The following is a 12,131-nucleotide window of genomic DNA, read 5'->3' as shown; positions in this document are numbered from 1 at the left end:
TTGCCTTTCATCCTTTCCGGGTCGATAAATTAAGTACCAGTTACGCACTGGGGTCGATGTAATTGACTTAATCCGTTTGTCCCCTCTATGTTTAACCCCTTGTGGGGAATAAAGAAACAGGGTCTTTTGTTAGGCTGGACATGGGGCTTGTAAAATCCCTGCAAAACAGGCATTATAAAGAACATCATCACTAATTGGCAAGGCCATTTGTAATGGCATTGACACTTGCAGATGCATCATTTGGTCGTATTTGTCTGTTTCTCTCATGAAGCTATTGTAACTCTTCACTGCCATGGGACAGGTACCTTTCTGTATTCATTACAAACACACCTGATGACTGAGGTCATGGGTGAATCAACATAAATTGACGAAAAAAATATATGGGGCGTTTGTCCATCCATACCATCGCTACAACGTTCCCATTGAACAGAACCACTGATTCCCCTTTTTGAATTTGCCTGTCAGTTCTTCTGAGACATTCTGTTGATCAAAGCTGTTCCACACAGTCCTATAAATATTCTGCAACCTCAACAGATGTATAAAATCTATCCGTGAATAGTTCTGAGCCCTCCGTTATTCGCACAAGATTTCCCGTGGCACCCAGATTATCAACTGCTCGGGCATCTGGTCTCAACCCAGTGTACACTTCAGCATTCACAATGTAACCATTTGCACAGTCTGTTAGCAAGAATGTCAATAGATGAGTTTGTCTTTGATGTATTGCTTTATGGATATGACATTTTTGGTCAGAATCATGCCTTCATCAGAAGATAGCTCACATTCAGACACTGTTTTTGAAACCTTGGCAAAATTTAATCAATAAACTTATATAGTTTGTCTTTCTTATTTCTATTAGGATCATCCTCGTCAACAGTATAACATTGACCATATAGCTAAAAACCTGTCCCTTACCATAACCTACCCAAATCCTGGAGTTGGTGCCAAAAAGCTGCCTTTTGTACACCAGTACTGTTCATACCTATCCTTATGAGCTAATACCTCTATGGCATCTCTACAACCAAAGAAGGCCTTCACCTCTTTTGCTATTGTGTCATATCCTTTTTTTGCAGCCTTGACACTTATGGCATTCTTATTACTTTCTCAAACCAAAACGTTCCAAAGCGCATTGTCCCAGAACAGGGAAAGGAAATCCAGGAGGCCACTTTCTCCAGTTAGATGAGGTGGAATGTCCTTTGGGCCTGTGGGGGCGGTTAGGATTAAAGTCTTGCTATAAAACCAGCCATATCTTGTCTTCAGGGAGCAGGAATATTCATGTTTACTACCTCCATCAACCCTCTGCCATGCCCACCACTACGCCACCCCTCCTATTAGCCTGGAGCATTTGGGCATGCACTGCATGCATTGTCTACATTATGTACAAGTTCACCTTGATCACTGTCGGAATTGCTGGGCGACTCTTCACTAGTTTCTTGCTCAAAATCACTTTTGTTACTGTAATCAGACTCATCTAAATCATCACAAAGAATCTGAGCTTGTGCTTCTTCAGCACTGACATGTTTTGAAGACATTCTCAGAAAAATTCAAGCACAAAATAAGGAATCCACGATAGAATATGTATGCCGAAGACCCAAAATAACACACTCACTGATTGGTTGCTAAGTGGCTGTTTTTATAGCATGTAACAAAATGAAGACACATGGAGTCCCAGTAGACTGGCATTTCTAGCTTAGTACCAGTGCACAGCGTTGTATAACATTTAATAGCCTAGTTGATCATGTGACCACATGATTATACAGTCTGCCAAAAAGGCTTTTGGCTCTCTCAAGAAGAGTCAATGTATCCGTCTTGATATTTCCTGCAACATAAAGTTCAAAGTGTACAGTGCCACAATACCCCCTTGCCTCCTTTATACCACAGAACTCATAGCTCTCTACCACAGGCACAGCAAGGCTCCAAGGTGAGTCTGGCTTGGTCATCTATGCTCCATCTTGCATATCAGATGACAGGATTGCATTCCTGATGTAGAGGTCCTGCACAGCGCTGGAAGTTAGTGTGGAGGCCCTCATTGCAGCTGTGTTGGAGCAAGACGTTTGCAGGCTGGAGCTACAGCAGGCTCCCAAAGATAATTTTTTATGCTGTATGGTGTCAGGGCAGGAGGAGCTGTGGTGGCCAAAGATTCTGATACAGGCATGTGCTGATGATTTGGTTAAACATGGCTTTTAAATTATGAATTTCAATTATGGAATTAAAGATGTTTATCCTAATGAAACAGCTGTTGATCATAAAGTAGGGATGTAAAATTTATACTTTTCTTTTATCCTAAATTAATGCCTGCTTTCCATTCTGGCATAGGTTGAACAATTTGACACACTGACAAGCTAGAAGTGTGTGCCAACCTCTATTGACTGCTTTGGCATGGTTTCTATGACTGGATGTTTTTCCTAATGCCAACCATATTAAAGTGTGTACTAGATACTTTTTTATGGAACCAGTACTAATAAGCTCACCAAGTAACTAGCAAAACAAGACTTCCCACCAACTGAGTGAGGGATACCATATTGAGAAATCTTTTACACAATATTGTAGTAAATTAAAAAAAAAAGATTTGTATTTCAAAAATGAATAGCTTTGATATTCATTTCTAATCAAACTATAAATTCAAGATATTGTTATTCCTTTCATAAAGATCCATTGGTGGTGAGTCCCTGATAAGTTTTACATGGAACTGACTGTTGCACACCAGCAACTACTTGCAGCCTGTAATTGAAATTAATCTGAAGACAAGGGCAGATTAAACTAGATTAACAGACTGATATTACATTTCCAAAATAACCCATTATTTATTGCTGATAGCTAAGTACAGCAAATTGAGTTGCTGGAACATCGGATGAAATATCTCGAGGCTTTTAGCTTGGTTTCTTGCATTCTGAGTTCAAATCTTGCTAAGGCCAACTTTGCCTTCATTCTTCTGGAGGGGAGAGGGGGGGGGCTGATAAAGTACTAGTTTACGGTAGAAGACTGGCAGAATCATTAGAGTAACATACATAATGTCTTGAAGTATTAGTTCTGGGTTCAAATCCAGCTGTGGCTTATTTAGGTGCCTTTTTCAGAATCTACACAATTGCAAGCATTCAAGCTAAGTCTCTGGTTTCATACTTTTTTTTTCTCCTCCCTCTCTCTCCCATAAGTCATGGAGGCCCTAAAAAGGGTCATAAGGACTGTCCTTCTTTCCAAAGTGATTATTAAAAAAAAAAAAAAGTGAGTTTAGGCAATGCAGACTAACATGTTCTAACCAGAAACACAACCAAGTGCTAGCTGGTTTGAACTCATGAGCAGGTAGTTCAATACTTTTCTCAGCATAACTAAATTACTAAGTATTATTCAATTGTTTTTATCATCTGACAAATTTATTTTGCCAAGGAGATCTAATAAGGCTGAAACAGCTGGAGTTGTCAGTGTCAAGATCAGATTATTCAACACTTCTCTTATTCCCAGTATTAATCAAAAAACACTTGTGCATCAACTGATTTGATTTTGAGTTATTCCCACACCCCTTGCTCTTGTTATGTTGCTTGAAGGATTGATGAATGGTAATTTCTGATACAAATATGGTTGATTAATCAACACCATCAAACCAATATACTTTCTGTGTTGTTCCTGCTTTGGCATAAACAATGTAGTCACAGTAGTAACTAGTGTTTAACTTACCAAAACTACCATCAAAGTTTAGGAATATTGGAGCTAGTTAAGAAGATCAGCCATTTAATATCATCATCATCGTTTAACGTCCGCTTTCCATGCTAGCATGGGTTGGACGGTTTGATCGGGGATCTGGGAAGCCAGAAGGCTGCACCAGGCTCCGGTCTTATCTGGCAATGTTTCTACAGCTGGATGCCCTTCCTAACGCCAACCACTCCGTGAGTGTAGTGGGTGCTTTTTACGTGCCACCTGCACTGGAGCCAGGCGAGGCTGGCATCGGCCACGGTCGGATAGGTGCATTTTACGTGCCACCTGCATTGAATTCAAATATATATATGAATATATTTTTAGCTTCATTTTAAAATAATTTTAGGATTCTAACTACGAGGATGAACTACTGCAAGACATTTAATGCAAAATACCATAGTCAAAACTGACAGGGGTCGTGTTATACTACTGTAATAAAAAAGGAGCACAAAAGAGGAGTGGTATCATGTTGAAGATGTAGTCAAGTAACATGGCAGTTGGGTCTTATTCAGCTTTAGTACTATCAGAACCATGTCTGGCCTGTGAGATTGGTAGCAATATTTTGTGATTATCTTGAAATAAGCTAAGTGAGCATGTGTGTCCTGTAAATAAAGGAAGTCTACACGGTTACTTGACCTAAATCAAAATAGCAACCAAATCTTTGCTCATGATGGGCACAGCCAGAATATCTTTGATCATTGGTTTGACTGACCAGGACTCATCTAGGGCTAAACAACTGCAGTCCCATTGATTCTTAACAAGCCCAGCTAGATTGGCTAATAACCAAACTATCAGAATTTCAAAGGTGTTTTAGATCACTACTAAAAATATTTCCTCTTGACCATTATAGGATTCAGTTTTTCATCAAAAGAAAAAAATGGGTAGGATTAATTAACTAAGACAGAAGGGGCTGAACAAAAAACAAAAAAACAAAAAAACAAAAAAAAAAATAAAGTCTATGCTGATCACTTGATTTGTTAGAAACAGCAGCCAAATCTCCTTCAATACACAAACTGTTACTTTCAAAAAAAAAAAAAAAAGACACAAAGTAGTGATAGATATTAAAAAAAAAAAAAAGAGATGGGTATAGCTATAATGTCTTTGATAATAAGCCTAAGCTATGGCAAAACAGTGATAACCACCACTAAGTTACATCTGACATCTTTTAAATGCAAATTTGCAGTTTAAGTGTTGGGTCAGCTTTTTAATTTTCTTCATCAATGATTTATTTCATGTCAAAAAGAACAACCAGAAAAGAACAGTGATAGAAGTGACTCTGTGGTGGTTGTTTGAAATCACATCCGTTTCCTCTAACTACCAATGCAAGTAGCTCAAGTGTAGAGCCAAGTTCTAGTGACCCTTGGGTCTGGAATCATTGTAGTCTTTGCATTTTGAGAAATACTGAAGGATTCTTAAGAGCTGAAGCTGCCAGTGGTCTGTCTGCAAGGTACAAAGTGAAAGGAGTTAAGCAAATGAAAGATTGTGTAAAATGTACAAAAATTATCGAAACGAGAATAAACAAATGATATGCACCACAAAAGTGAGACAGGTAGTGGTGATGATGATTTTCTCTTACCTAGAATTCCTTGAGAAACAATGAAGAAGACGTGAGAACATGTGAATAAAAGAGTAGGAGGGTAAAAGTCATACTGTAAACAAGAGTTTAATAGAGAACATCTACAGAATCCTGATATATCGTTAAGACAGGTGATAATTGAGAATTGTTCTTTTTGTGGTTGATCTTTTATTTTGTTTAGATTTTTCTTTCTCCATCAGTGATTCATTCAGAAACAGAAACAAACATCCATCTGCAATTATTTATAGAAAGCCTTTGATCAACTCATTTCATCGATCAAATAGGCAACTAGCTACTTGGTGTACCTTCCATAGAAGAGAACAACAGGCACCTATTTACCGTTAACAAATCAGAAATTTGCAAAAGCAGAATGACGACAACAACAACAACAACCAGGCATTGTTATTGTGCCGATTCTGATATCTCACCAGAACTGAACAGCCAAAAAAGAACTGAGTGTTAGTGTTGGAGGTTGCATTTCTTTGATCCGACTGGTGCAAGAGTCCAGTCAAGCCAACACCAATTAGCTATTTACAGACATTTACACTGCAGTTAGGCACTGAAAAACTAAAGAGACAGCCAACTTGAGGGAACTTTTACTTTAATACTGGCCAAGCGAAAAGAAAAAAAAAGTGTTTTATGTTGATGAGAGTGTTCAGTGTGCATAGGTTGATGGAATAGCAATTGCAATATTTACTTTAGCTAGCCTATCATTCATATGTATATGTATATACACATATACATATATACACATGTATATACATATATATGTACATATATGTATATATATATATATATATATATATGTGTATATATACATACATATATATCTGTGTATATATACATACATATATATCTGTGTATATATACATACATATATATATATATCTATATTATATACATATATGTATATATATATATATATATATCTATATGTATATATATATATACATATATCTATATATATATATATATATACATATATATTATACATATATATATATATATAAAATGTGTGTGTGTCACTTACATTCTACTGGAATACATAAATACTTCTTCTATGTGCAAGCTCACAGACACTTCTATAAACTGGCATATGCAGCAATGTTAGTACATTTTACAGCAGCAAAACTAGTAGGTGGCAGGACACTTGTTAACAGGTGATAGAGGGGGGAGATCAATGGCAGGACATCATGAAGCATGCCAGCCACTGCTAGTTAATGGGTAAGAAATGATTTGTATTTTCTTCACAGAGAAGATAGAGCATAACAGGTTATTGTTTCAGTAGAAAATTCCAGATAATTCAACCCCACTGTCCCTAAAAATTAGAAAATGCTTCTTAAAAATTGCCACGTCCATAATTTGCAAAAATTATCCACCATCAAAAATTTGAAATAATTTGTTTAGGAATAATTTTGATAGATTAAATACCAAAATTTCTTTTACAAACCAATTAAAACAAACAAACAAACAAAAAACTGAAAGGAAAAATAATTTTTAAAAAATGGAAAGCATTTGCATGCTTGCTTTTTTTTTTATGATTTAAATGTGTTTCTCTCAGAGAACACTGCTGACAATTTAAGGAACAAGCCCTTTTTTCTTATGGGAACAACACTGACAACAAAAGACTATTAAATTAGAGTGTATAAACATGAGAGACTTCAGTAGGTGTTAAGAATTTGGATTTCGTATTCTGATTTTGTATTATAAAACATGATTTGATGGTTTTATTTTTATTCTTTACTATTCTACATTAAAATAATGTAAAATAGGAGACAAGAATAATACTACTCTTTTGAAATTAAAGTTTTTTTTTCAAGATGAATTATAAAGTCTTGAGCAAAACATTCCCATAAAAAAGTCCCAAAATCTACTGGTTCACATGGTCTGAGTATGTGTTTGTTGTTAAGTGGATGTCTGCCAAGATCTTTTCTGATTTACTACTGTGTCCAAAATCACTTTGAATTATACTTTAAATAACTATTGTAACAAATAGCACATCTGAGAATGGTACACATCTAAGAAATTTTATATACTTTACCATAAAATGATAAATGTATACAACTTCAAACATATAATGTACCAAAATTCTTCAAGAGTTCTGAAAAATGTTCAGTGTTTGTTTGGTGTTTTAATTTTATTTACTTTTTTCTTCTTTTTTTTTTTGAGAGTGGTCAAGAAAAAAAACATCAGAATGAGTTTGTCAAAAATCATTTGGCACTGATTCCAGAACCAATTTCCAGCAAGTCTCAGCTTGGTCCAGGCAATGTTCACAAAGAGTATAAAGGTAAAAATAATTTAGTCAGTATGTTCTCTAAGCAAATACTCACAGATGCACATCAAGGGTAGACATAAAAGAAAAAAAAAAAAAAAATCAACCAGATACAATTTTGCTGTGTGGATGAAGAGTTAGAAATAACCAGCTAGTAACCAAATCATAAACAAACAGCTTTTTGTATTACTCAAACTTTCAGAAAATATATATATATATATTTATATATATATTTAAGTAGGTGAATGAATTATCCTAGCATGGAAAATTCGTTTAATCGATACCTGGGTAGCAAATTCACGTCAGAAAACACGGTTGAAGCGACCTGTCAAGGGTAGAAACTCCGGGTTCTTGTGTGGAAATTTGTGTGTTTTTTATATGAATGAAATCTTTATATGAAATCTTCGTTCGACTCCATTCTTTCATTTATTTATATATATATGTCAGTGAATGTAAGATACATATCTTTTCAGAATATTGCATGTCTTTCATTGGTACAAATTCTATTGCTTAGTAACTAAATATAGCATGCATCTACATCTTTCCTGATGCCATCAGAATATCTACCAGATAACCTAATTACTTATTCAATTATCTGAACTTTTTTAGATGAATGCAATGCATAGTTACAGTTATAGAGTTACTGATTCCTTCACATTTGATAAACTTTAGTAAACTAATTTTGAAACACTACAACCTATATCATTAAGTATTAATCTGAAAAGATTTAAGGTAATTTCATTGCTCCTCTCCAGGAACTGATTAACACTTTCATGTAGAGAAATAACACCTGGGTTATAAAAAGACATTGGAACACACCTAATTATGCAGTTATTCATTCTAGTAATTCTGAAAGATTTAGTTTTAAAGGCATCAAAATAAGGAGATTTACCATATCAAATTTTACATAAAAAAAATATAAACCAATAGTTTTTTTTTTTACAGAATATAAATAAAACTCAGCTTTAGTAACAGCATTATGAAGGCACTGACTAGAATAAATTGAAGCTAAACAGTTATATATTTCCCATAATATAGTTTTAATCTGAGAAACATCGAAACATTTTTTTTTTTTTTGGACAACAGAAGTATTATTTTGAAAATTCTTAAATGAGATAAAGCTATTCTTAAAGTTAGAGTAATACAACAGGACTTGAGACAGTATCTTCCATACTTGGAAGCTAACAAATTCAGAGTGTCATTTGATTTAACATTCCTGCAACCAATAGCAGATATATGTCAATTGATAAAACTAATATAATCTTAGAAAATTACTATTTGTAAATCTCACAATGAGAGATATTCAGCAACAGTACTTTGTAGTAAAGATTATTTGCTAGGGGTGGTACTGCCAAATTCCTGTTCGAAATATATATTTGAAAACTATATATTTTGTATGGGAATTTAGTAGCACCACCTCTAGCTGAACAATTATTCTGTGCTGATGAAGGGAAATAACCCAGAAATCGCAATACACGGATATTATTTTGAGCTGAGTTGGGGTGCTAGATTCCCTTGTTTGAAAATATAAGGACACAGATCGTGTGGTAGAGTCAAATGGAGACGATGTCTCCTGGGGCTAAATTATAGCAACACTCGTCCTAAACCAGGACTGCCATGTTATGTTGGCAAATAATCTTTACTCCAAAGTACTGTTGCTGAATATCTCTAGTTGAGAAATTTACAAATAGTAATTTTCTAATTTATAGATCAGTGACTAGTTGTCACTTTGAAAACTACATGTTTCAAACGGGAACTTGGCAGCGCTACCTCTAGCCAAACAATTATTCTGTTTTGATGAAAGGAAATAACCTGGAAATCACAATACACAGGTATTGTTTTGAGCTGAGTGGGGGTGCTAGATTCCCTTGTTCAAAAATATAAGGACACAGATCGTGTGGTAGAGCCAGCTGGAGATGATGTCTCTTGGGGCTAAATTACAGCAACACTCATCCTAAACCAGGATTGCCATGTTATGTTGGCAAATAATCTTTACTACATATAATATAATCTTATAACTATAGTCAACAAAATCCAGGAGGGAGGAGAAACAATGACAGATTTATAAACATATTTGACCTTGAGATATTAACTTTTAAGCAGATTTTAGTATTAAGTAATACACACACACAACTATTATATAGGATTAGTTTAGACACCAGACTACAATGGTTTGTTTAAGAGAAATCAACTTTATGTTATGGTGAAAAGAAATGCTAAGATATTGGATCTACAAATAGGCACTTTAATAATTACAGGCTAGATTGAATTTATTTATAAGTGTAATCACAAAATCTACAGCATAAAGCCAAGACATAAATTTTCCCGCTGAACTGGCTACAAATTTTCTAGTAACATCTTTTACAATATAACATTAAAAGCAAGTAATACTAATCCATTCTTCTTCTTTTTAATTTGGAATATTGAAATATTTTTGCTAAATGCTTTATTTTACACACCCTAATCAACTTTTTAGCGAAAACTTCAGTTAACTTATCTTAATATATAACTACTTATTTTATGATAGGTAAAACTTTTCTAAACATCTATGTTTGAAGCTTGAAGCACTGCAGAAAACAGACAACAGTCAAAAATATAACATGTTGAGAATAAAATAAAGATTTTGCTGAGCAGCCAGAGTCAATTCTGCCTTGGCAGACCTCCAAGGACATAATCCATTAAATACTTTACTTTGTTAAGCTAACCTAATGTTTGGGCTTAAAATATGAAAAGCTCCATTTTAAAGATGGTTAGAATTTGTCATGAGAGAGTCAGCTGCAACAATGAGCATGTTTCATGATTATAGATTCTTAAGTAACATCTTAAATAAAAATGGAAATTGTCAATAGTTGACATATCACTGTACAAAGCAAACTCTGAAATACAGTTTAAGTACAGTCAGAAGAACTCCTTGGTTTCAAGACCACGGCAATGAAGTTAGTTTCTGTAGTGAAGATGATTTCATTAAAGCTAGGAGAAAAAAATGTACATCAAATGTGTAATGATGTTATATGTATTTCCTTCAATAGATGAAAAAAATAAACCTTTTCAAAGAAAAATTTTAAAGCAGTTTCATATTAAAAAACAAAAATGGTTGGTGGAGATGTAACTATTTTTTGTTGATAATACAATTTATACATATGAGAAACAGTTCAGATATCACCAGTTAGAGAATTACGAACAAGGGGATTAATTCCGTAGACCATAAGACTACCAGCAGCATACACACACACACATTTTGTGTGTGGTGTGTGTGTAATGTATTTTGAAAGTATTTTGTCTTTTTGAAAAGTAACAAAAAAAAAATTTTTTTTTTTTTGCAATTAGAAATAAATAGTCTTGTGAAGTTTCATTTCTCAGTAATTACTTTTCAGAAATACAAATTACATGGTAATGTGGTAGAATCCATGATTTCTTAACTTTAAAGCTGGCTGTCAGTGAGAATTCTTGGTCAGAAGAAAAAGAAATTGCTTCAGAATATCTACTGGAATACCTCATGACCTCAAGTATACAGCAATGTATGTGGTGTGTGAATCTCTGTGTGTATGTATATCTATAATATATAAATGCCTAAATACACACATACATTGAATGTTTATTTTGTATACAATCATAATTTATATCGAAAAATAACTTGATTAATAATTTGGTTGCATCATTTTAATTTACACTATTTACAACCACAAGTGGATATAATTTCCTATATATATATATATGTATGTGTGTGTGTGTATGTATATATATCTATATATATATCTATATATATATAATCTATATATATATATATCATATATATATATATATCTATATATATATATATCTATATTATATATATATCTATATATATATATATATCTATATATATATATATCTATATATATATATATCTATATATATATCATCTATATATATATATATCTATATATAATATATATCTATATATATATATATCTATATATATATATCTATATATATATTATCTATATATATATATCTATATATATAATATATATCTATATATATTATATATATATATCTATATATATATATATCTATATATATATATATCTCTATATATATATATATATCTATATATATATATCTATATATATATATCTATATATATATATATCTATATATATATATATCTATATATATATATATATAATATATATATATCTATATATATATCTATCTATATATCATATATATCTATATATATATCTATATCTATATATATCGCTATATCTATATATATATATCTATATATATATCTATATATATATATATATCTATATATATATAATCTATATATATATATATCTCTATATATCTATATCTCTATATATCTATATCTCTATATTCTATATATATATATATATATATATATATATATATATATATATATCACGTGACCGACCAGACCATCAGATGTTGTTACACACCGCGGTCACAATGCGTTCGCATTGTTTTAGCCTTCGAATGCGCCACCCCGGCTAAGAGAGCAGCCAATATATATATATATATATATATACAAACTCTAAATTTTCCATCAAGCAGATGCAAATAAATTCTGTGTTTATATGTGTAAGAATT

This window comes from Octopus sinensis, linkage group LG6 (genome assembly GCF_006345805.1).
Source record: "Octopus sinensis linkage group LG6, ASM634580v1, whole genome shotgun sequence".
NCBI classification, from domain to species: domain Eukaryota; kingdom Metazoa; phylum Mollusca; class Cephalopoda; order Octopoda; family Octopodidae; genus Octopus; species Octopus sinensis.
Note: the sequence above shows the minus strand (reverse complement) of the source record.